Source organism: Pseudophryne corroboree, chromosome 2 (genome assembly GCF_028390025.1).
Source record: "Pseudophryne corroboree isolate aPseCor3 chromosome 2, aPseCor3.hap2, whole genome shotgun sequence".
Taxonomy (NCBI): domain Eukaryota; kingdom Metazoa; phylum Chordata; class Amphibia; order Anura; family Myobatrachidae; genus Pseudophryne; species Pseudophryne corroboree.
The window spans coordinates 480,848,886-480,874,214 of NC_086445.1; the positions used below are offsets into that span (position 1 = coordinate 480,848,886).

The 25,329-nt window shown below is 47.7% G+C and overlaps 1 pseudogene; it reads left to right on the plus strand.

Annotated features, from left to right (window-relative positions):
- The first annotated feature begins 14,988 nt into the window (after positions 1–14,988).
- Positions 14,989–15,108, plus strand: LOC135054311 (5S ribosomal RNA; annotated as a pseudogene).
- The last annotated feature ends 10,221 nt before the right edge of the window (positions 15,109–25,329 follow it).

Genomic DNA, 25,329 nt, shown 5'->3' on the forward strand with positions numbered 1-25,329 from the left:
CTGGTCGCAGTATAACCACCGTATGTGTGTATATACTTTTTAGGATATCTTTCCAGCTTCCTATCAGCTGGCTCCTTGAGGGCGGCCGTATCTGGAGACGGTAACGCCACTTGATAAGCGTGTGAGCGCCTTATCACCCTAAGGGGTGTTTCCCAACGCGCCCTAATTTCTGGCGGGAAAGGGTATAACGCCAATATTTGCTATCGGGGTAACCCCACGCATCATCACACACTTCATTTTATTTTATCTGATTCAGGAAAAACTACAGGTAGTTTTTTCACTCCCACATAATACCCTTTTTTGTGGTACTTGTAGTATCAGAAATATGCAACACCTCCTTCATTGCCCTTAACGTGTGGCCCTAATGAGAAATACGTTTGTTTATTCACCGTCGACACTGGATTCAGTGTCCGTGTCTGTGTCGACCGACTGAGGTAAATGGGCGTTTTTAACGCCCCTGACGGTGTTTCTGAGACGCCTGGACCGGTACTAATAGTTTGTCGGCCGTCTCACGTCGTCAACCGACCTTGCAGCGTGTTGACATTCTCACGTAATTCCCTAAATAAGCCATCCATTCCGGTGTCGACTCCCTAGAGAGTGACATCACCATTACAGGCAATTTCTCCGCCTCCTCACCAACATCGTCCTCATACATGTCGACACACACGTACCGACACACAGCACACACACCGGGAATGCTCTGACAGAGGACAGGACCCACACTAGCCCTTTGGGGAGACAGAGGGAGAGTTTGCCAGCACACACCAAAACGCTATAATTATATAGGGACAACCTTATATAAGTGTTTTCCCTTATAGCATCTTTATATATATCTCAATATCGCCAAAATCAGTGCCCCCCCTCTCTGTTTTAACCCTGTTTCTGTAGTGCAGTGCAGGGGAGAGCCTGGGAGCCTTCTCTCCAGGCTTTCTGTGAGAGAAAATGGCGCTGTGTGCTGAGGAGATAGGCCCCGCCCCTTTTTCGGCGGGCTCGTCTCCCGCTATTTAGTGAATCTTGGCAGGGGTTAAATATCTCCATATAGCCTCTGGGGGCTATATGTGAGGTATTTTTCACCAAAAAAGGTTTTCATTTGCCTCCCAGGGCGCCCCCCTCCCAGCGCCCTGCACCCTCAGTGACTGCCGTGTGAAGTGTGCTGAGAGGAAAATGGCGCACAGCTGCAGTGCTGTGCGCTACCTTTAGAAGACTGCAGGAGTCTTCAGCCGCCGATTCTGGACCTCTTCTTACTTCAGCATCTGCAAGGGGGCCGGCGGCGCGGCTCCGGTGACCATCCAGGCTGTACCTGTGATCGTCCCTCTGGAGCTGATGTCCAGTAGCCAAGAAGCCAATCCATCCTGCACGCAGGTGAGTTCACTCCTTCTCCCCTAAGTCCCTCGTTGCAGTGATCCTGTTGCCAGCAGGACTCACTGTAAAATAAAAAACCTAAGCTAAACTTTCTCTAAGCAGCTCTTTAGGAGAGCCACCTAGATTGCACCCTTCTCGGCCGGGCACAAAAATCTAACTGGAGTCTGGAGGAGGGTCATAGGGGGAGGAGCCAGTGCACACCACCTGATCGGAAAGCTTTACTTTTTGTGCCCTGTCTCCTGCGGAGCCGCTATTCCCCATGGTCCTTTCAGGAACCCCAGCATCCACAAGGACGATAGAGAAATAAAGGGAACACTTAAACAACACAATGTAACTCCAAGTCAATCACACTTCTGTGAAATCAAACTGACCACTTAGGAAGCAACACTGATAGACAATCAATTTCACATGCTGTTGTGCAAATGGAATAGACAATAGACAACATGGGAATTATAGGCAATTAGCAAGACACCCCCAATAAAGGAGTTGTTCTGCAGGTGGTGACCACAGACCACTTCTCAGCTCCTATGCTTTCTGGCTGATGTTTTGGTCACTTTTGGAAGATGGCGGTGCTTTCACTCTAATGGTAGCATGAGACGGAGTCTACAACCCACACAAGTGGCTCAGGTAGTGCAGCTCATCCAGGATGGCACATCAATGCGAGCTGTGGCAAGAAGGTTTGCTGTATCTGTCAGCGTAGTGTCCAGAGCATGGAGGCGATACCAGGAGACAGGCCAGTACATCAGGAGACGTGGAGGAGGCCGTAGGAGGGCAACAACCCAGCAGCAGGACCGCTACCTCCGCCTTTGTGCAAGGAGGAACAGGAGGAGCACTGCCAGAGCCCTGCAAAATGACCTCCAGCAAGCCACAAATGTGCATGTGTCTACTTAAACGATCAGAAACAGACTCCATGAGAGTGGTATGAGGGCCCGACGTCCACAGGTGGGGGTTGTGCTTACAGCCCAACACCGTGCATGACGTTTGGCATTTGCCAGAGAACACCAAGATTGGCAAATTCGCCACTGGCGCCCTGTGCTCTTTACAGATGAAAGCAGGTTCTCACTGAGCACATGTGACAGACGTGACAGAGTCTGGAGACGCCAAGGAGAATGTTCTGCTGCCTGCAACATCCTCCAGCATGACCGGTTTGGCAGTGGGTCAGTAATGGTGAGGGGTGGTATTTCTTTGGGGGGCCGCACAGCCATCCATGTGCTCGCCAGAGGTAGCCTGACTGCCATTAGGTACCGAGATGAGATCCTCAGACCCCTTGTGAGACCATATGCTGGTGCGGTTGGCCCTGGGTTCCTCCTAAAGCAAGACAATGCTAGACCTCATGTGGCTGGAGTGTGTCAGCAGTTCCTGCAAGACAAAGGCATTGATGCTATGGACTGGCCCGCCGTTCCCCAGACCTGAATCCAGTTGAGCACATCTGGGACATCATGTCTCGCTCCATCCACAGTTGCACCACAGACTGTCCAGGAGTTGGCGGATGCTTTAGTCCAGGTCTGGGAGGAGATCCCTCAGGAGACCATCCGCCACCTCATCAGGAGCATGCCCAGGTGTTGTAGGGAAATCATACAGGCACGTGGAGGCCACACACACTACTGAGCCTCATTTTGACCTGTTTTAAGGACATTACATCAAAGTTGGATCAGCCTGTAGTGTGTTTTTCCACTTTAATTTTGAGTGTGACTCTAAATCCAGACCTCCATGGGTTAATAAATTTGATTTCCATTGATCATTTTGTGTGATTTTGTTGTCAGCACATTCAACTATGTAAAGAAAAGAGTATTTAATAAGAATATTTCATTCATTCAGATCTAGGATGTGTTATTTTAGTGTTCCCTTTATTTTTTTGAGCAGTGTATATATATATATATATATATATATATATATATATTAATCTCATATCTGTCTGTCATATCTAACTATCAGTGATGTACGGCAGGTGATGCTGTTATGCTAACATATGCGCCAGAGTTTTGACTTTCTAAAGTATCTAAAAAATATAAAGCATATATTAGAAATATTTTCTTTGTATTATTCTAATCATTATTATAGTCAAAACCCTAGAGAAAAAGTCTATGGCCTCCCCTGATTATCGTTTCCGCACATCTATAATCAAATCTCCACCAGATTTCCACCATAGTTGCCTACCCTCCCGCATTCTGCAAGAGACTCCCTGAAATAGTAGCGATCTCCCTCACTCCCTGAATAGTGCAGCAATCTCCCTGATTGCACCTTAAACCCATTATGCAGCTGTTACATTCTTTGGGCAAAAAGATAAATCAGAGATACTGTATATACATTCAAATGGGATCATCAGTGGCGTATCTCTGCATTGGTTATAAGGCACAATGATCCATATGGCTACATGCATTATAAATATGGTTTCTCATGGCAACTTACAGTATATGGAACCTCTTGTAAAACACAATACACAAACAAATACTGAAAAATATCAGTGTCTTTTCTTCAACAAGTAGATCTTACCAAGTTTAGGGCTCATTTACATTCGGATAAGTAATTTTTATGATACGCCTCTCAGATCTAGAAGTATACTTCAGCTCTGATAGGTGTTACTTTAACACTCTCCCTGAAATGCTTTTTTAAAAGTAGGCAAGTATGACCTGCTCTCTCCAGAGCCTGTGGCAGAAGAATGGACACCCCAGAGAGGACCCCACAGATAAAGAGTAATACAAATCGACGGTGACAACAATTTTATTTGTAAGGAGGCGATTAGTCACCGCTGTAAGGTCAATTGCTTTTAGAGCGAACCACATACACTATATATCAGCATAATAAACATTGATGTTTGATGTTACCACCTGCCTTAACACTAACCATTGCGGCATAACTACCAACTTTAAGAATTGTCAAGTAAAATCTGGTTTGGCAATAAGTTTGCACAATCGTCTAGACTGTCCACAGGGTGGCGCTGTACGCCAAATATTAACATTTAGTACCTGCACTGTAATGAGATTTTCCTGAGATAGTGTCGGAGGACACTAGGTAAGTATTTGCAGAAAGGCATGCAAAATGGGTAAGTTGCAAAGTAACACGACCACAAATACTAACTGTTCCAAAGGTATTTGTATACACAAAAGGTAAGTCATTTAGCAAAGCTATACACCTTGGTGTTCCTAAAGGTATTTGTATCCACGGAAAGGTAAGTCATCTAAATGGGCTACGTGCCTCAAGGTTCATACAGAAGTCAGCAGGAGTATAACTAAAGTACCTCCAAGGCTTACAGCAGTATACTGTACATTCAAACAATGTAGCCCCCTTCCATAAACTGGTGAGGACAAACAATAGTTATGGTTGGCAGAAGACGAACAGGGGCTTTAAACAACTATGCCTGGAATAGCTGGGATCAGGGGCATCCCGCTCTTTAACCAAGGGACACTGTGGGTGACAAGTTCCCCCTACATCTAATGCTGCTGAAATGGGGGGTATCTGTGCTTTTGGTGAGTGCCCTGGTTGCGTCTGGGCTCTTTACTGCAGCAACAGCCTGTCCTGTCTGCTGCGTAGTGATGCCTGGCACGGTGGAGATGCTCCTGCTCCTCAGTCTCCTGTGGCTGCAGCCGGCGGCTTTGTGCTGCCGCCAGCTGTCTCTCTCTCTCAGCCCCGTGACGCGGTCCGTCTCCAGCCGCACCACACCACGCTCCTCCTCCGTTCGATGGGATCCCGTCTCTCCTCTCTCTTCACGGGTGTAGTGGCGGTAGGGTCTCCTCACTCTCCACCCAGGCATGCGTGTCTCCAGCCCGCCGCGGGTCTTCTCTCTCTTCTCCGCGGTGAGTTCCCCTCCTCTTTGCCTTGGCGCGCAGCTCTCCTCCAATCCCGGTGGCTCCACAGCTTCCCGCGCAGATTCCCCCAGCAAGGTGTTGCTAAGCAATGCAGAGGGGAGGAATTAACCCTTACAGGGCCAATTTAGACAGTCTTAAAGGCAGAGTTGGCAGTGGCGCACACAGGGGGGGTTTCTGAGTACCCAGAAACCCCCCCCCCCCCCCTGACAGACCAATATTGTTTCCACACACAATAGAGCCGCCAGTCGCGGCCCGCGATTAAGCTCCGTCCCCAAGCATTGGCTCCGCCCCCTATTCAAACAACCACGAATCGCGGGTTGTGCACTGTGCAGAGCATCTCACCTTGATGTGTGTCCATGCTGCTGCTGTGATCTCTCATCGCTCACCCTTCTCCAGGGGGAGTCAATGCTGCTGCTGTGTGCTCATGTTCCCACTTCCCAGAGGTACAGTATTTTATTTAATTCCTCCTTGAGTACAGTTTCAATCTTTTTATATATATATATATATATATATATATATATATATATATATATATATACATACATATATAGAATCCATTTCAGCTGGCACTCAAATACAATGATTTAGCTTCGCTCCATGCCTGATGATGTATACAAACAGATATCCATAAAGAACGGCACTGGCAGCATATATGAGATGCAAAAGAAGCTGTATTAGTAGGTAGACGTTTCGGGACTCACGCCCCGCCCTCAGTACCAAACACAATTAAAAATACACACATAAAGACAAACATTTAAATACCTGTGCAGGATCGTGCCGTCCCCGCCGCCGCACACCGGGTCCATCCTTCCGGCGATCACGTTCCGCTTCCCCCCTCTCCTCACACGCTGCGGCTGCCATGGTGACCAACAGCATGCGTGTCACCAGCTCCACAACCCGGAAGTAGAGGGGATTGGTTATGAGATCGTCCGGGATAGGAACCTCCTGCGTCAGCTGACCGGGGTGAGTGCTTACCTGTAAACAAACAAAAAAACAAAACAAAAGTGTATACATAATCAACAACATATTAAACAACATATATAAAAGGACACATAATCTAACTTCAAGGGATCCTGACTTAAGGGGTATCTGTGTATAGGGTAACCCTGATATGACCCACAGCACTAACTCACGGGCATTAACAGCTAAAGTCTATCCTGTCAGAAAAACACCATATACTAACCCAATGGTACCCACAATCTCTAATGCGGGCTGCTGAATGTATAAGATACAATTTCACTTAAGAAATAAAATACTACAATGCATTCCAATTGATCTTATCATTCAGCCCCCACGGGGCAAAAGTATTAAGTCTCATTATCCACCTGGATTCTTTCTCCAATAGCACCTTAGCCCTATCTCCACCTCTAAGGGTTAAAGGCACATGATCAATACCAAAGTACCTCAGCTCATCCAACGTATGTTTTGCCATCTTGAAATGGCGCGCCACCGGTTGGTCAATGTTTTTCCCTTCCAGAGTCAACTTGATGGCAGATCTATGTGCTGCCATCCTCTCGCTGAGTTTACGTCTGGTCTGACCGACGTAAAAAAGACTGCACGGGCAGACCACAATGTAAACAACATGCAAGGTGCTACATGTAATAACATACCGAATCGAATATTTTTTGTCAGTATGCGGATGTTTGAAATCCTTGCATACCACCATATACTTACAGGTAGCACATTTAGGGCATCTATAACACCCTGGTGGCTTGGTGTACACATTGGGTGCGACAATGTCCCCCATACCTGTAATATCTGATTTCACCAGACGATCTCTAAGGTTACTCCCACGTCTAAAAGCCACTAGGTCTTGTCTCTTTAAACACCAGGGTATAGTAATCCAGATCTAGGCATCTGTAGAACATGCTGTTTCTGTTCCTCAACAGAAACAGCATGTTCTACGGATGCCTAGATCTGAATTACTATACCCTGGTCATAGAAAAAGCCATAATATGTTGCCTTGGGCTTGTGATTTTACAACGGCAAGCCCGATAGTTCGCAGAGCTTCTAAGGCTCTTTGGCCCATAGTAGGATCTGATCCTGAGCTGCAAGTGTTTAAAGAGACAAGACCTATAGTGGCTTTTAGTAGTGATGTGCACCGGAAATTTTTCGGGTTTTGTGTTATGGTTTTGGATTCGGTTCCGCGGCCGTGTTGTGGATTCGGACGCGTTTTGGCAAAACCTCCCTGAAAATTTTTTGTCGGATTCGGGTGTGTTTTGGATTCGGGTGTTTTTTTTACAAAAAACCCTCAAAAACAGCTTAAATCATAGAATTTGGGGGTCATTTTGATCCCATAGTATTATTAACCTCAATAACCATAATTTCCACTCATTTTCAGTCTATTCTGAACACCTCACAATATTATTTTTAGTCCTAAAATTTGCACCGAGGTCGCTGGATGGCTAAGCTAAGCGACACAAGTGGCCGACACAAACACCTGGCCCATCTAGGAGTGGCACTGCAGTGTCAGGCAGGATGGCACTTCAAAAAAATAGTCCCCAAACAGCACATAATGCAAAGAAAAAAAGAGGCGCAATGAGGTAGCTGTGTGACTAAGCTAAGCGACCCAAGTGGCCGACACAAAGACCCAAGTGGCCGACACAAACACCTGGCCCATCTAGGAGTGGCACTGCAGTGTCAGACAGGATGGCACTTCAAAAAAATAGTCCCCAAACAGCACATGATGCAAAGAAAAAAAGAGGCGCACCAAGGTCGCTGTGTGACTAAGCTAAGCGACACAAGTGGCCGACACAAACACCTGGCCCATCTAGGAGTGGCACTGCAGTTTTCTAGCGAGAGGATGAGTGCTTCCATCCTCATGTGAAGCTGAACCACTAGCCATGAACATAGGCCAGGGCCTCAGCCGTTCCTTGCCACTCCGTGTCGTAAATGGCATATTGGCAAGTTTACGCTTCTCCTCAGACGCTTTTAATTTTGATTTTTGGGTCATTTTACTGAACTTTTGTTTTTTGGATTTTACATGCTCTCTACTATGACATTGGGCATCGGCCTTGGCAGACGACGTTGATGGCATTTCATCGTCTCGGCCATGACTAGTGACAGCAGCTTCAGCACGAGGTGGAAGTGGATCTTGATCTTTCCCTATTTTACAGTCCACATTTCTGTTCTCCATTTTTTAATGTGTGGAATTATATGCCAGTATCAATAGCAATGGCCTACTACTATATATACTGCGCACAATTGAAATGCACCACAGGTATGGATGGATAGTATACTTGACGACACAGAGGTAGGTAGAGCAGTGGCCTTCCGTACTGTACTGCTATATATACTGGTGGTCACTGTCAGCAAACTGCAAAACTAAAATGCACCACAGGTATAGAATCTAGATGGATAGTATACTTGACGACACAGAGCTAGGTAGAGCAGTGGCCTTCCGTACCGTACTGCTATATATACTGGTGGTCACTGGTCAGCAAAACTCTGCACTGTACTCCTCCTATATAATATACTGGTGGTCCCCAGTCCCCACAATAAAGCAGAGTGAGCAAAGATATATGCCGCACACTGAGCACAGATATGGAGTGTTTTTCAGGCAGACAACGTATACTGGTGGTCACTGTCAGCAAAACTCTGCACTGTACTCCTCCTATATAATACAGCTGCTCCCCAGTCCCCACAATTAAGCAGTGTGAGCACAGATATATGCAGCACACTGAGCACAGATATGGAGTGTTTTTCAGGCAGACAACGTATACTGGTGGTCACTGTCAGCAAAACTCTGCACTGTACTCCTCCTCATACTTACCGATATTCTGGCTGCTCTCTGCGGGAGAGAGCAGCCAGGTCGGCTCAGCGGGCGGGCAGGGGAGGCTGTGATGTAAAGGAGGGGGTGGCCGGAGGCGGGACAGGACGGGGGCGGAGAAAGGGCGGGGTCACAGTGATACCCTCCTTTAAGCCACGCCCCCACTATGTAATGCCGCGATCACCGGCATTACACTGCAGGGGGCGTGGCTATGATGACGCGATTCAGCAAGAATCGCGTCATCGACTGCCCGGACCGCCCACTTTACACACTAAGTGGGCGGACGGGCAGGGGGGACACCGCAAATCGGGAGACTTGCCTGCTCTTCCGGGGGGCCGGGAGGGTCACCCGATTTTCGGGAGCCTCCCGGCCATTCCGGGAGAGTAGGCAAGTATGCTCCTCCTATATAATACAGCTGCTCCCCAGTCCCCACAATTAAGCAGTGTGAGCACAGATATATGCAGCACACTGAGCACAGATATGGAGTGTTTTTCAGGCAGACAACGTATACTGGTGGTCACTGGTCAGCAAAACTCTGCACTGTCCTCCTCCTATATAATACAGCTGCTCCCCAGTCCCCACAATTAAGCAATAAGCAGCACAAATATTATTAATAAACGGAGAGGACGTCAGCCACGTCCTCTCCCTAACATTTCCAATGCACGAGTGAAAATGGCGGCGACGCGCGGCTTCTTATATAGAATCCGAATCTCGCGTGAATCCGACAGCGGGATGATGACGTTCGGGCGCGCTCGGATTAACCGAGCCATACGGGAGAATCCGAGTATGCCTCGGACCCGTGTAAAATGGGTGAAGTTCGGGGGGGGGGGGGGGGGGGGGTTCGGTTTCCGAGGAACCGAACCCGCTCATTACTAGCTTTTAGACGTGGGAGTAACCTTAGAGATCGTCTGGTGAAATCAGATATTACAGGTATGGGGACATTGTCGCACCCAATGTGTACTACAAGCCACCAGGGTGTTATAGATGCCCTAAATGTGCTACCTGTAAGTATATGGTGGTATGCAAGGATTTCAAACATCCGCATACTGACAAAAAATATTCGATTCGGTATGTTATTACATGTAGCACCTCGCATGTTGTTTACATTGTGGTCTGCCCGTGCGGTCTTTTTTACGTCGGTCAGACCAGACGTAAACTCAGCGAGAGGATGGCAGCACATAGATCAGCCATCAAGTTGACTCTGGAAGGGAAAAACATTGACCAAACGGTGGCGCGCTATTTCAAGATGGCAAAACATACGTTGGATGAGCTGAGGTACTTTGGTATTGATCATGTGCCTTTAACCCTTAGAGGTGGAGATAGGGCTAAGGTGCTATTGGAGAAAGAATCCAGGTGGATAATGAGACTTAATACTTTTGCCCCGTGGGGGCTGAATGATAAGATCAATTGGAATGCATTGTAGTATTCTATTTCTTAAGTGAAATTGTATCTTATACATTCAGCAGCCCGCATTAGAGATTGTGGGTACCATTGGGTTAGTATATGGTGTTTTTCTGACAGGATAGACTTTAGCTGTTAATGCCCGTGAGTTAGTGCTGTGGGTCATATCAGGGTTACCCTATACACAGATACCCCTTAAGTCAGGATCCCTTGAAGTTAGATTATGTGTCCTTTTATATATGTTGTTTAAAATGTTGTTTAATATGTTGTTGATTATGTATACACTTTTGTTTTGTTTTTTTGTTTGTTTACAGGTAAGCACTCACCCCGGTCAGCTGACGCAGGAGGTTCCTATCCCGGACGATCTCATAACCAATCCCCTCTACTTCCGGGTTGTGGAGCTGGTGACACGCATGCTGTTGGTCACCATGGCAGCCGCAGCGTGTGAGGAGAGGGGGGAAGCGGAACGTGATCGCCGGAAGGATGGACCCGGTGTGCGGCGGCGGGGACGGCACGATCCTGCACAGGTATTTAAATGTTTGTCTTTATGTGTGTATTTTTAATTGTGTTTGGTACTGAGGGCGGGGCGTGAGTCCCGAAACGTCTACCTACTAATACAGCTTCTTTTGCATCTCATATATGCTGCCAGTGCCGTTCTTTATGGATATATATATATATATATATATATATATACTCTCTCTCTCACTTTCCATTTCCAGCACTCTAATGGGCCCTACACACTGGGCGAGAATACTGAAAGATATGAACGAGATACCATTCATATCTTTCAGTGTGGAGGCACCAGCGATGAACGAGCGCGGGGCCGCGCATCGTTCATTGCTGGTGCCCCGTCGCTTGTGCATGCAGGCCAATATGGACGAAATCGTCCATATTTGCCTGCACTGCTATGGAGCCGGGTGACACCGGGAGTGATGAAACTTCACTCCCCCCGTCACCGGGTCGCCAGTATCCACCGTCGGGCAGCTCGGCGACGGATCGCACAATGTGTAGGGCCCATAAGAGACAAACTAAAGCAACTCGTTGGGTGTCAAACTACCATCTAGCAGGGTGTAGCGTGTGGATAGATAGATAGATAGATAGATAGATAGATAGATAGATAGATAGATAGATAGATAGATAGATAGACATATACACTGCTCAAAAAAATAAAGGGAACACTAAAATAACACATCCTAGATCTGAATGAATGAAATATTCTTATTAAGTACTTTGTTCTTTACATAGTTGTATGTGCTGACAACAAAATCACACAAATAATAATGGAAATCAAATTTATTAACCCATGGAGGTCTGGATTTGGAGTCACACTCAAAATTAAAGTGGAAAAACGCACTACAAACTGATCCAACTTTGATGTAATGTCCTTAAAACATGTCAAAATGAGCCTCAGTAGTGTGTGTGGCCTCCACGTGCCTGTATGACCTCCCTACAAAGCCTGGGCATGCTCCTTATGAGGTGGCGGATGGTCTCCTGAGGGATCTCCTCCCAGACCTGGACTAAAGCATCCACCAACTCCTGGACAGTCTGTGGTGCAACGTGGCGTTGGTGGATGAAGCGAGACATGATGTCCCAGATGTGCTCAATTGGATTCAGGTCTGGGGAACGGGCGGGCCAGTCCATAGCATCAATGCCTTCGTCTTGCAGGAACTGCTGACACACTCCAGCCACATGAGGTCTAGCATTGTCTTGCATTAGGAGGAACCCAGGGCCAACCGCACCAGCATATGGTCTCACAAGGGGTCTGAGGATCTCATCTTGGTACCTAATGGCTGTCAGGCTACCTCTGGCGAGCACATGGAGGGCTGTGCGGCCCCCCAAAGAAATGCCACCCCACACCATTACTGACCCACTGCCAAACCGGTCATGCTGGAGGATGTTGCAGGCAGCAGAACGTTCTCCTTGGCGTCTCCAGACTCTGTCATGTCTGTCACATGTGCTCAGTGAGAACCTGCTTTCATCTGTGAACAGCACAGGGCACCAGTGGCGAAGTTGCCAATCTTGGTGTTCTCTGTCAAATGTCAAACGTCCTGCACGGTGTTGGGCTGTAAGCACAACCCCCACCTGTGGACGTCGGGCCCTCATACCACCCTCATGGAGTCTGTTTCTGATCGTTTGAGTAGACACATGCACATGTGTGGCTTGCTGGAGGTCATTTTGCAGGGCTCTGGCAGTGCTCCTCCTGTTCCTCCTTGCACAAAGGCGGAGGTAGCTGTCCTGCTGCTGGGTTGTTGCCCTCCTACAGCCTCCTCCACATCTCCTGATGTACTGGCCTGTCTCCTGGTAGCGCCTCCATGCTCTGGACGCTACACTGACAGACACAGCAAACCTTCTTGCCACAGCTCGCATTGATGTGCCATCCTGGATGAGCTGCACTACCTGAGCCACTTGTGTGGGTTGTAGACTCCATCTCATGCTACCACTAGAGTGAAATCACCGCCAGCTTTCAAAAGTGACCAAAACATCAGCCAGAAAGCATAGGAGCTGAGAAGTGGTCACCACCTGCAGAACAACTCCTTTATTGGGGGTGTCTTGCTAATTGCCTGTAATTTCCACCTGTTTTCTATTCCATTTGCACAACAGCATGTGAAATTGATTGTCAATCAGTGTTGCTTCCTAAGTGGACAGTTTGATTTCACAGAAGTCTGACTTGGAGTTACATTGTGTGGATAAGTGTTCCCTTTATTTTTTTGAGCAGTGTGTGTGTATGTATATGTGTGTATGTATGTGTATGTATATATATATATATATATATATATATATATATACATACACACACGCACACACACACACACGCACACATACACATATAAAGCCACAGCACTAGCCACCCTAAGAGAGGGGTGCAATGTCTGCACTCACCACTCATAGGGTGGGGTGCATGTAGCCCATGGCCACCTACTTAAATATATACAAACAGAAAATTCAGAACTCACCACAGCAAGCTCACTTATCCTCACAACATCAATAAATAAATGATGGGGGTTTAGTTAGTGAATTGGCCAATGCACGGAAGCCTGCAAACTGCTCGCCAAGGTACCCCACCTTCATGCAGGTCCTGTGATCAAGCCTACCAGCGAAACGTACGTCAGGACCCACATGGTCACGTGGTGCGCACACGTGACCTGGAAGCCGGATCATCACAGCCTGTTACCAGGCAACCACACAAGCCGCGGAAGTTAGCGGCTACTTCCACCCGCCGGAGCTCGATTACGGGCACAAGAGAGGCGGACACTGGCACAAATTCTACCCCAGTGTCTGGAACCCGCTAGCGGCGGGACGCAGCAATATTCCCCCCATCCGCTGGAGCTCGATCTCGGGCAGGAGCTGCGGGGATTAGCTGCACCTATCCCGTCTTACATTCCCACTGCTTGCACCAGAAAACCTGGGATACCAAAATCTACAGATTGGTATTGTATGAAATTAACACAGTATCTGGTTCAATCACACTAGCACCTGTCATGTTATATCACACATTTTTTACCTAGGGTGATCAGCAAATAAGCGCTCTCCTACATTACTGGTTAGTGGTAATATCATTCTTACATTACCAAGTCTGTTTGGTTTGGACCAATATGTGTTCTTTGCTCATTATAGAATGATTTATGATAGTTCTGCCATATAAGTTTACATCTGTTGTGCTCTGACTATATACTCTTTTGCAAGATAATATGCTATATGCTGAGATAAGTAACCAACTGCATATCCTGCATAGGTACATATAGTTGGTATACTCATCTAATTACTATTTTGCCCTTCCAACATATATGTTCGGTGTTTTTTTCAAAAACTATGACTGAAGGTGACCACACCAATCAGTGACAAGCATTTATTTGCGGCCTATTCCAAGAATGGTGCTTAATTGCATCTGAGCATTAATGCTATATAGCGGTGGACAGGGTGGTACTTGGATGAGGGACCACTTTGGAACAACTAGATATTGCAATATTTGTTCTCATTCTAATTCAGAGATTTTGCATACCAATGGTGGATCTTTGGTTGTGAAAACACAGATACTAAGCCATTAACTATAAAGGATTCTTTGTAGTTATTACCCTGTTCCTTCTTGGTGATCAATTTATGCTTATTACTGTCCTATTTAGACAGCATAACCAAGAATGAATTTGTTATCTATATACAATTGACTGGTGCATAATATCGGTGGACAGGGTGGTACTTGGATGAGGGACCACTTTGGAACAACTAGATATTGCAATATTTGTTCTCATTTTAATTCAGAGATTTTGCATACCAATGGTGGATCTTTGGTTGTGAGAAAAACACAGATACTAAGCCACTAACTATAAAGGATTCTTTGTAGTTATTACCCTGTTCTTTCTTGGTGATCAATTTATGCTTATTACTGTCCTATTTAGACAGCATAACCAAGAATGATTTTGTTATCTATATACAATTGACTGGTGTATAGTACAATACAAATAAGGAAGAATTCACTGTGATTGGGTATTTATGGCTTTGATACTTTCTTGCCATATAATTGTCATATCCAATCTGCACTTTTTGAGCCTGCCGTCCGAATGTGTGTCTGTCCCCCTTTTTCATTTTTCTTGTTGAAAATATGAACGATTCCATTTCTAATACAAAGTGACACATGAAAGGGCTAGCTTAAGAAATTGCGGACATACCCCACTGGAGATGCCCAATCTCTTCAGATCTTGGAAGCTAAGCAGTGGAGGGCCGGACCAGTACTCGGATGGGAGACCACCTTGGAACATCCTGGTACTGCAAATAAATTTTGCTGCCCAATTCTAAGTCACAGATGGGTACTCGGATTCATATGACCCATGATTTAATTCCCTGCAACTACTTTTTCCATTTGGGATTTTTGCAGTATGAATGATGGTCATATATTATATTCATATATATTCATCTGACAGACACCATTGAGACTAGTAGGTGTCCTTCCCTTTCCCCCCCCCCCACCCCCCACCCTTTTTTTGTGAATTCTAAAGTTTGTCCGGCTTACATCATATTATAGCAATTTTCGCTAATTATTCATTAAATTGACATGGATATTTTTGCACATAGTCTTGAATCACATAGAACTAGTTTTGAACTCCGATAACTCTATGGGGTATATGCAATAGCGGGCGAATTGGCAAAAAAGGCGAATTCCGGGCCGTTTTCGCCTCCAAAAATCAATTCGCCTATGCAGTGCAGTCATTTTTCGCAAAAAAACGGCCCGTCAAAATTCGCCTTTTCTCAATTCGCCTTTTTCCGAATTCGCCTTTTCTGCAATGGTACAGATGCTGCAATTCGCCTCCAGCATATTCAATTCAAGTTTGGAAATTCGCCTGCAGTGCTTTTAGACAGCAAATTCGCGATTTTCACTCCGCCACACTTTGGAGGGTGAAAACAAATAAAAAAATTTTAAACATGTTTTTTTTGGTGTTTTTTTTTTTAGGAATAGCAGATCTATTTATATTAGAAGGGATTAGGTTTTTTTTTTTTTTTGGGGGGAGGCACAAATATTATTTATATATTTTTTTAAAATATTATTTTTTATTTTTTTATTGCTGGAACGGTAAAATCAGAAAAAAAAATGGCGTGGGGTCCCCCCTCCAAAGCATAACCAGCCTCGGGCTCATTGAGCTGGTCCTGGTTCTAAAAATGCGGGGAAAAAATTGACAGGGGATCCCCCGTATTTTTAAAACCAGCACCGGGCTCTGCGCCTGATGCTGGTGCCAAAAATACGGGGGACAAAACGAGTAGGGGTCCCCCGTATTTTAAACACCAGCATCGGGCTCCACTAGCTGGACAGATAATGCCACAGCCGGGGGTCACTTTTATGCCGTGCCCTGCGGCCGTGGCATCAAATATCCAACTAGTCACCCCTGGCCGGGGTACCCTGGGGGAGTGGGGACCCCTTCAATCAAGGGGTCCCCCCCCCCCAGCCACCCAAGGGCCAGGGGTGAAGCCCGAGGCTGTCCCCCCCCATCCAATGGGCTGCGGATGGGGGGGCTGATAGCCTTTGTGATAAAAAAAAAGATATTGTTTTTTCCATTAGTACTACAAGTCCCAGCAAGCCTCCCCCGCAAGCTGGTACTTGGAGAACCACAAGTACCAGCATGCGGGAGAAAAACGGGCCCGCTGGTACCTGTAGTACTACTGGGGAGAAAATACCCAAATAAAAACAGGACACACACACCTTGATAGTAAAACTTTATTTCATACGCCGACACACACATACTTACCTATGTTCACACGCCGACATCGGTCCTCTTCTCCATGTAGAATCCCGGGGTACCTGAAAAGCAAAGTTCAATATACTCACCTTAACCAGGCTCCAGAGATAAATCCACGGACTTGGCAAAAAAAGAAAACGCATTTACCCGCACCAAAAACGGACTGAAAGGTGTCCCATGCTGACACATGGGACACCTTTCCACGATTAAGATCTGTCAGTGACAGTTGTCACTGACAGGTCTCTAAGCCAATCAGGAAGCGCAACTTCGTTGCGCTCACCTGATTGGCTGCTCGCTGTGACAGCGCATCGCACTGCTCCCTCCATTATATTCAATGGTGGGAACTTAGCGGCTAGCGGTGAGGTCACCCGCCGGTCAGCGGCTGACCGGCGGGTGACCCCACCGCTAGCCGCTAAGTTCCCACCATTGAAAGTAATGGAGCGGCTTTGCGAGGCGCTGTCAGAGTACAGACGGCGTCCAGCCAATCAGGTGAGCGCCACGGCAGTAGCGCTTCCTGATTGGCTGAAGGGACATCAGTGACAGGAGTCACGTGATGTCCCGGCATTCGGGAGAAAGGAGTGTAATGTGAAAACATTGGACCCCTTTCTAGTCCGGTATGGCTTGGTGATCGTTTTTTTATTTTACAAAGTACGTGGATTTACCTCTGGACCTGGACCTCTGGACGGACGCTGGAAGGTGAGTATAATTTTTTGACAGGTACCCTCGGATCGTCGGAGATCGTTGCAGTCGGCGTGTCAACACAGGTAAGTATGTGTGTGTCGGCGTATGAAATAAAGTTTTACTATCAAGGTGTGTGTGTCCTGTTTTTATTTGGGTATTTTTTCCCCAGTAGTACTACAGGTACCAGCGGGCCCGTTTTTCTCCCGCATGCTGGTACTTGTGGTTCTCCAAGTACCAGCTTGCGGGGGAGGCTTGCTGGGACTTGTAGTACTAATGGAAAAAACAATATCTTTTTTTTTATCACAAAGGCTATCAGCCCCCCCATCCGCAGCCCATTGGATGGGGGGGGACAGCCTCGGGCTTCACCCCTGGCCCTTGGGTGGCTGGGGGGGGGGACCCCTTGATTGAAGGGGTCCCCACTCCCCCAGGGTACCCCGGCCAGGGGTGACTAGTTGGATATTTGATGCCACGGCCGCAGGGCACGGCATAAAAGTGACCCCCGGCTGTGGCATTATCTGTCCAGCTAGTGGAGCCCGATGCTGGTGTTTAAAATACGGGGGACCCCTACTCGTTTTGTCCCCCGTATTTTTGGCACCAGCATCAGGCGCAGAGCCCGGTGCTGGTTTTAAAAATACGGGGGATCCCTGGCCGATTTTTCCCCTGCATTTTTAGAACCAGGACCAGCTCGATGAGCCCGAGGCTGGTTATGCTTTGGAGGGGGGACCCCACGCCATTTTTTTTTCGGGTTTTTCCCCGTTTTTTCCCGTTTTTAAAAATCGCGGCAAAATCCGCCAAATCGGCCGATTTTCGCCCGCGACCCTGGCGAATCCGTTTTTCATTGCATATGGTGAATTCCGGAAGCCACCTTCCGGAATTCACCTGGCGAATTTGGTCGAATTGAAAAAACGGCGATAATTGCCGCGATTTCGCCCGCTATTGCATATACCCCATAATTTTAATAGGAACTCAATAAAATCATGATTTTATCAGCCTAAGACATGTATACAACTTAGTTCCTCTGAGTTAGAGTGCTTCCAAACAAGAGTCTACTTCTTTTTCCATTTCTTATTTGGTATTTTTCTCAATATATTTTTGACTCATGGGAGCACCACTGAATGGTAACTATATTTAGTGCACCTTAGAAGATATACCATCTTATATGCACAGTTACCTTAATCTGAAGCAATTCTATAACATAAAATTCAGTTTCTCAGAGGACATTACTCAGATTACTTTTCGTACAAAAATTGTTGCTAGACCGGTGCGGCTCCCACAAACCCCTTTTTTTGAACAGGTCCTACACTATCACAGAGTCTCAAAAATGAAAACCTGGCAACTGTATCACACATAATATAACTACAAATATGCCCACTAGGTTTAATGTGCACCTGCCACATACCTTATGGCTTTTAAAGGTACACTAGTCACCTGACACTGGCTGATAAATTACTAAGGAGCAGCTGACACAGGTTTAGAACAATTGAGTTTACATAGGAGTGCATGAAAAAGCTTGTGGCCACAGTTAATAACAGTTAACCAAAGATTAACCCTGCAATATACAAACAAATATAAAACCACAGCACTCGCCACCCCAGAAGCGGGGTGCAATGTCTTCACTCACCACTCATAGGGTGGGGAGCATGTAGCCCATGGTCACCTACTTAAATGCTGAATTTTCTGTGTGTATGTGTGTGTATGTATATGTGTGTATATATATATATATATATATATATATATATACAGTGCTTAAAGTGGTCCTAGAGAGGTGGTGGAACTCACCCCCCTCCCCACGGTGCCCATGTAATAAAGGTATTGCGCGCGCCTAAGGCGCGCGCAGCAAAAAGGGGGTGTGACCTCAAAAAGAAAGGGGCGTGGTCACACAATAGTAATAATGCCCACAGTAGTAGTACCCAAGTGGAAATTTTGAAGTGGGGGTATGGAAAAGTGAAGGGTGCAATTATGTGCGCACCGAAGGCGCGCGCACTCCTGACAAGGGGGCATGACCACGCAAAAGGGGGCGTGCCCTTCAGTGTAGTTTACCACACCATATACCCCTTATACACATGATGCACCACAATAGTAGGACCCCTTTCACATTATACCTCACAGTATGAGCCGAAATTCACATTTATACCACACAGTATGAGCCACATTCATATTACACCACACAGTATGAGCCAAATTCACATTACACCACACAGTATGAGCCAAATTCACATTACACCACACGGTATGAGCCGAAATTCACATTACACCACACAGTATGAGCCGAAATTCACATTATAGCACACGGTATGAGCCGAAATTCACATTACACCACACAGTATGAGCCGAAATTCACATTATAGCACACGGTATGAGCCGAAATTCACATTATAGCACACGGTATGAGCCGAAATTCACATTATAGAGTGACAGAGTGACAGGGAGAGTGACAGCAGGGACATGGAAAGTGACAGCAGGGACATGGAAAGTGACAGCAAGGGAATACAGTAGGGACTAGGGAGAGAGAAAGGCAGCAGGTTAGATTACCTGTTTAGCAGTGGCGGTGGTCTGCGGTGCTGTGGATGAGTAGGCTGTGGTAGGCATGACGTGGAGGAGGCTGTGGGCCTCGGAGATAGTGCGGAGGAGGAGGCTGTGGGTGCGCAGAGGTCCGAGGGCGGGGCGGCAGAAGAGGCTGAGGGCGGCTGCAGTGGATCTGGAACCAGGCTGGCTTTATTCCTGCCGCCGCATCGAGCTCCTGTGACCACGGCGCTAATATTTCAAAACTTCTGCGGACCGGCAGCCAATCAGCGACAGATTTGAACTAGTAGCGCCGCGGTCACAGGAGCTCGATGCAGTGGCAGGGATAATAAAGCCGGCCTGGTCCCAGATCCGCTGCAGCTGGGAGTCTGGAACCTGGGCTTCCAGTGCGGCGGCGATGGTAGGGGTGGAGCGACGGAGGGCGGACCGGGAACGCAGCTTCTTTGTCGGCCCATACAGTAATGTCCCCAGCAGTAGCACCCCTTATACAATGCTCACAGTAGTAGTGCCCCTTATGCAATGCCCCCAACAGTAGTGCCCCTTATGAAGTGCCCCCTTTACAATGCCCTCATTAGCTGTGCACCCCATCAGTAATGCCCTTAATGGCAATGCCCCTGTGTAGTATTGCCCCTAGTCGTTTAGCCCCAGTAGTCATGCCCATACTGGTAATGCCCCTGCAGTTATGACCCCAGCAATTTACTCCCCCCCCCCCTTTAGTTTAGCCTCTGAGTGGTAATGCCCCCAGTAGTTTTGCCCTCATGTAGTTTGCCCCATGTAGTTTATCCCCCAGTGGTAATGCCCCCTGCAGTTGTGCCCCCAGTTGTTTAGCCCCTGTAGTTTAGCCCCCATGTAGTTTGCCAAAGTTAGTAATGTCCCCAGTAGTTTGCCCCCTTGTAGTTATACCCCCAGTAGTTTAGCTCGTGTAATTATGCCCCCTTGTAGTTTAGCCCCCAGTAGTAATGCTGCCAGTAGTTTGCCCCTTTGTAGCTTGCCCCCTTGTAGTAATGCCCCCAGTAGTTTGCCCCTTGTAGTTTGCCCCAGCAGTAAAGCCCCCCAGTAGTTTGCCCCCAGTACTAAAGCCCCCCAGTAGTTTGCCCCAGTAGTAAAGCCCCCCAGTAGTTTGCCCCTCTGTAGTTTGCCCCAGTAGTAAAGCCCCCCAGTAGTTTTGCCCCTCTGTAGTTTGCCCCAGTAGTATAGCCCCCCAGTAGTAAAAGCCCCCAGTAACTAGCCCCCAGTAGAAATGCCGCTAGTGGTACACATATAGGAGGGAGGAAGGGGGGGGGGGGGGGGGAGCACCATACTTACCAAGCCCCGCTCCCGCCGCAGTCCTCTCTCGCCGCCCGCTCCTCGGCACTATGGGAGAGACGTCATGACGTCTCTCCCATAGCGCGCACTGACAGAGCTGGAAGCCGGAGCTCAGTACTGAGCTCCGGCTGCCGCTGCGGAGAGGGAGACGGGCGCCCGCTGGTAACGCGATCTCAGCGGGCGCCCGGCATCTCCCTGCAGCGCCGCCCGGGACATCGGGTTAGGTGAGCCGGGGGAGGCGGAACTGCGTTCCGTCTCCTGGTGGAACTGACGGAACGCAGTTCCACCCCGTTCCGGCTCACTTTAACCCCTGTATATATATATATATATATATATATATATATTTCTCTATCGTCCTTGTGGATGCTGGGGTTCCTGAAAGGACCATGGGGAATAGCGGCTCCGCAGGAGACAGGGCACAAAAAGTAAAGCTTTCCGATCAGGTGGTGTGCACTGGCTCCTCCCCCTATGACCCCCCTCCAGACTCCAGTTAGATTTTTGTGCCCGGCCGAGAAGGGTGCAATCTAGGTGGCTCTCCTAAAGAGCTGCTTAGAGAAAGTTTAGCTTAGGTTTTTTATTTTACAGTGAGTCCTGCTGGCAACAGGATCACTGCAACGAGGGACTTAGGGGAGAAGGAGTGAACTCACCTGCGTGCAGGATGGATTGGCTTCTTGGCTACTGGACATCAGCTCCAGAGGGACGATCACAGGTACAGCCTGGATGGTCACCGGAGCCGCGCCGCCGGCCCCCTTGCAGATGCTGAAGTAAGAAGAGGTCCAGAATCGGCGGCTGAAGACTCCTGCAGTCTTCTAAAGGTAGCGCACAGCACTGCAGCTGTGCGCCATTTTCCTCTCAGCACACTTCACACGGCAGTCACTGAGGGTGCAGGGCGCTGGGAGGGGGGCGCCCTGGGAGGCAAATGAAAACCTTTTTTGGCGAAAAATACCTCACATATAGCCCCCAGAGGCTATATGGAGATATTTAACCCCTGCCAAGATTCACTAAATAGCGGGAGACGAGCCCGCCGAAAAAGGGGCGGGGCCTATCTCCTCAGCACACAGCGCCATTTTCTCTCACAGAAAGCCTGGAGAGAAGGCTCCCAGGCTCTCCCCTGCACTGCACTACAGAAACAGGGTTAAAACAGAGAGGGGGGGCACTGATTTTGGCGATATTGAGATATATATAAAGATGCTATAAGGGAAAACACTTATATAAGGTTGTCCCTATATAATTATAGCGTTTTGGTGTGTGCTGGCAAACTCTCCCTCTGTCTCCCCAAAGGGCTAGTGTGGGTCCTGTCCTCTGTCAGAGCATTCCCGGTGTGTGTGCTGTGTGTCGGTACGTGTGTGTCGACATGTATGAGGACGATGTTGGTGAGGAGGCGGAGAAATTGCCTGTAATGGTGATGTCACTCTCTAGGGAGTCGACACCGGAATGGATGGCTTATTTAGGGAATTACGTGAGAATGTCAACACGCTGCAAGGTCGGTTGACGACGTGAGACGGCCGACAAACTATTAGTACCGGTCCAGGCGTCTCAGAAACACCGTCAGGGGCGTTAAAAACGCCCATTTACCTCAGTCGGTCGACACAGACACGGACACTGAATCCAGTGTCGACGGTGAATAAACAAACGTATTTCTCATTAGGGCCACACGTTAAGGGCAATGAAGGAGGTGTTGCATATTTCTGATACTACAAGTACCACAAAAAAGGGTATTATGTGGGAGTGAAAAAACTACCTGTAGTTTTTCCTGAATCAGATAAAATAAAATGAAGTGTGTGATGATGCGTGGGGTTACCCCGATAGCAAATATTGGCGTTATACCCTTTCCCGCCAGAAATTAGGGCGCGTTGGGAAACACCCCTTAGGGTGATAAGGCGCTCACACGCTTATCAAGTGGCGTTACCGTCTCCAGATACGGCCGCCCTCAAGGAGCCAGCTGATAGGAAGCTGGAAAGATATCCTAAAAAGTATATACACACATACGGTGGTTATACTGCGACCAGCGATCGCCATCAGCCTGGAGATGCAGTGCTGGGTTGGCTTGGTCGGATTCCCTGACTGAAAATATTTTATTCATATAGAGCATTTAATAGGATGCATTCTATATATATGTACGTGAGATGCACAGAGGGATATTTGCTCTCTGGCATCAAGATAAGTACGTTGTCCATATCACCCAGAAGATGTCATGGACACGACAGTGGTCAGGTGATACAGATCCCATACGGCACATGGAAGTATTGCCGTATAAAGGGAAGGAGTTAGTTGGGGTCGGTCCATCGGACCTGGGGACCACGGCAACAGCTGGGAAATCCAACCTTTTTACCCCAAGTTACATCTCAGCTGAAAAAGACACCGTCTTTTCAGCCTCAATCCTTCCTTTCCCATGAGGGCATGCAGGCAAAAGGCCAGTCATATCTGCCCAGACATAGAGGTAAGGGAAGTAGACTGCAGCAGGCAGCCCCTTCCCAGGAAAAGAAGCCCTCCACCGCGTCTGCCAAGTCCTCAGCATGACGCTGGGGCCATGCAAGCGGACTCAAGGTGGGGGGGTAGTCTCAAGAGTCTCAGCGCGCAGTGGGATCACTCGCAGGTTGACCCCTAGATAGTACAAGTATTATCCCAGGGGTACAGATTGGAGAGTCGAGACATCTTCTCCTCGCAGGTTTCTGAAGTCTGCTTTACCAACGGCTCCCTCCGACAGGGAGGCAGCATTGGAAACAATTCACAAGCTGTATATCCAGCAGGTGATAATCAAAGTACCCCTCCTACAACAAGGAAAAGGGTATTATTTTTCCACACTATATTGTGGTACTGACGCCAGACGGCTTGGTGAGACATAGTCTAAACTGAAATCTTTGAACACTTACATAAAAGGTTCAAATCGAGATGGAGTCACTCAGAGCAGTGATAGCGAACCGGAAAAAAGGGGACTATATGGTGTCCCTGGACATCAAGGATTACCTCCATGTCCAAATTTGCCCTTCTCAACAAGGGTACCTCTGGTTCGTGGTACAGAACTGTCAATATCAGTTTCAGACGATGCCGTTTGAATTATCCACGGCACCCCGGGCCTTTTACCAAGGTAATGGCCGAAAAGATGTTTTTTCAAAGAAAAAAGGCATCTAAATTATCCCTTACTTGGACGATATCCTGAAAAGGGCAAGTTCCAGAGAACAGTTGGAGGTCGGAAGAGCACTATCTAAAGTAGTTCTACGACAGCACGACTGGATTCTAAATATTCCAAGAATCGCAGCTGTTTTCCGACGATACGTCTGCTGTTCCTAGGAATGATTCTGGGCATAGTCCAGAAAAAGGTGTTCCTCCGGGAGGAAAAAGCCAAGGAGTTATTCGACCTAGTCAGAAACCTCCTAAAACCAGGCCAAGTATCAGTGCATCAATGCACAGGAGTCCTGGGAAAAATGGTGGCTTCTTACGAAGCGATTCCATTCGGCAGATCTCAGGGGATTTGCTGGACGAATGGTCCGGATCGCATTTTCAGATGCATCAGCGGATAATCCTGTCTCCAAGGACAAGGGTGTCTCTTCTGTGGGGGCTGCAGAGTGCTCATCTTTTAGAGGGCAGCACACTCAGCATTCAGGACTGTGTTCTGGGGACCACGGATACCAGCCTGAGAGGCTGGGGAGTAGTCACACAGGGAAAAAATTTCCAAGGAAGTGTGGTCAAGTCTGGAGACTTCTCTCCACATGAATATACTGGAGCTAAGGGCAATTTACAATGCTCTGAGCCTAGGAAGACTCCTGCTTCAAAGTCAACCGGTGCTGATCCAGTAGGACATCATCATGGCGGTCGCCCACGTTATCAGACGGGGCGACACAAGAAGCAGGAGGGCAATGACAGCAAGGATTCTTCGCTGGGCGGAAAATCATGTGATAACACTGTCAGCAGTGTTCATTCCGGGAGTGGGCAACTGGGAAGATTTCCTCAGCATAAATGAATTCCACCCGGAAAAGTGGAAACTTAATCTGGAAGTTTCCACATGATTGTAAACCGTTGGGAAAGACCAAAGGTGGTTATGATGGCGTCCCACCTGAAGCGCCAGGTCAAGAGACACTCAGGCAATAGCTGGGACGCTCTGGTAACACCGTCGGTGTACCAGTCGGTGTATGTGTTCCATCCTCTGCTTTTCATATCCAATGTATTGAAAATGATAGGAAGGAGAGGAGTAAGAACTATACTCGTGGCTCCGGTTTGGCCAAGAAGGACTTGGTTCCCGGAACTTCAAGAGATACTA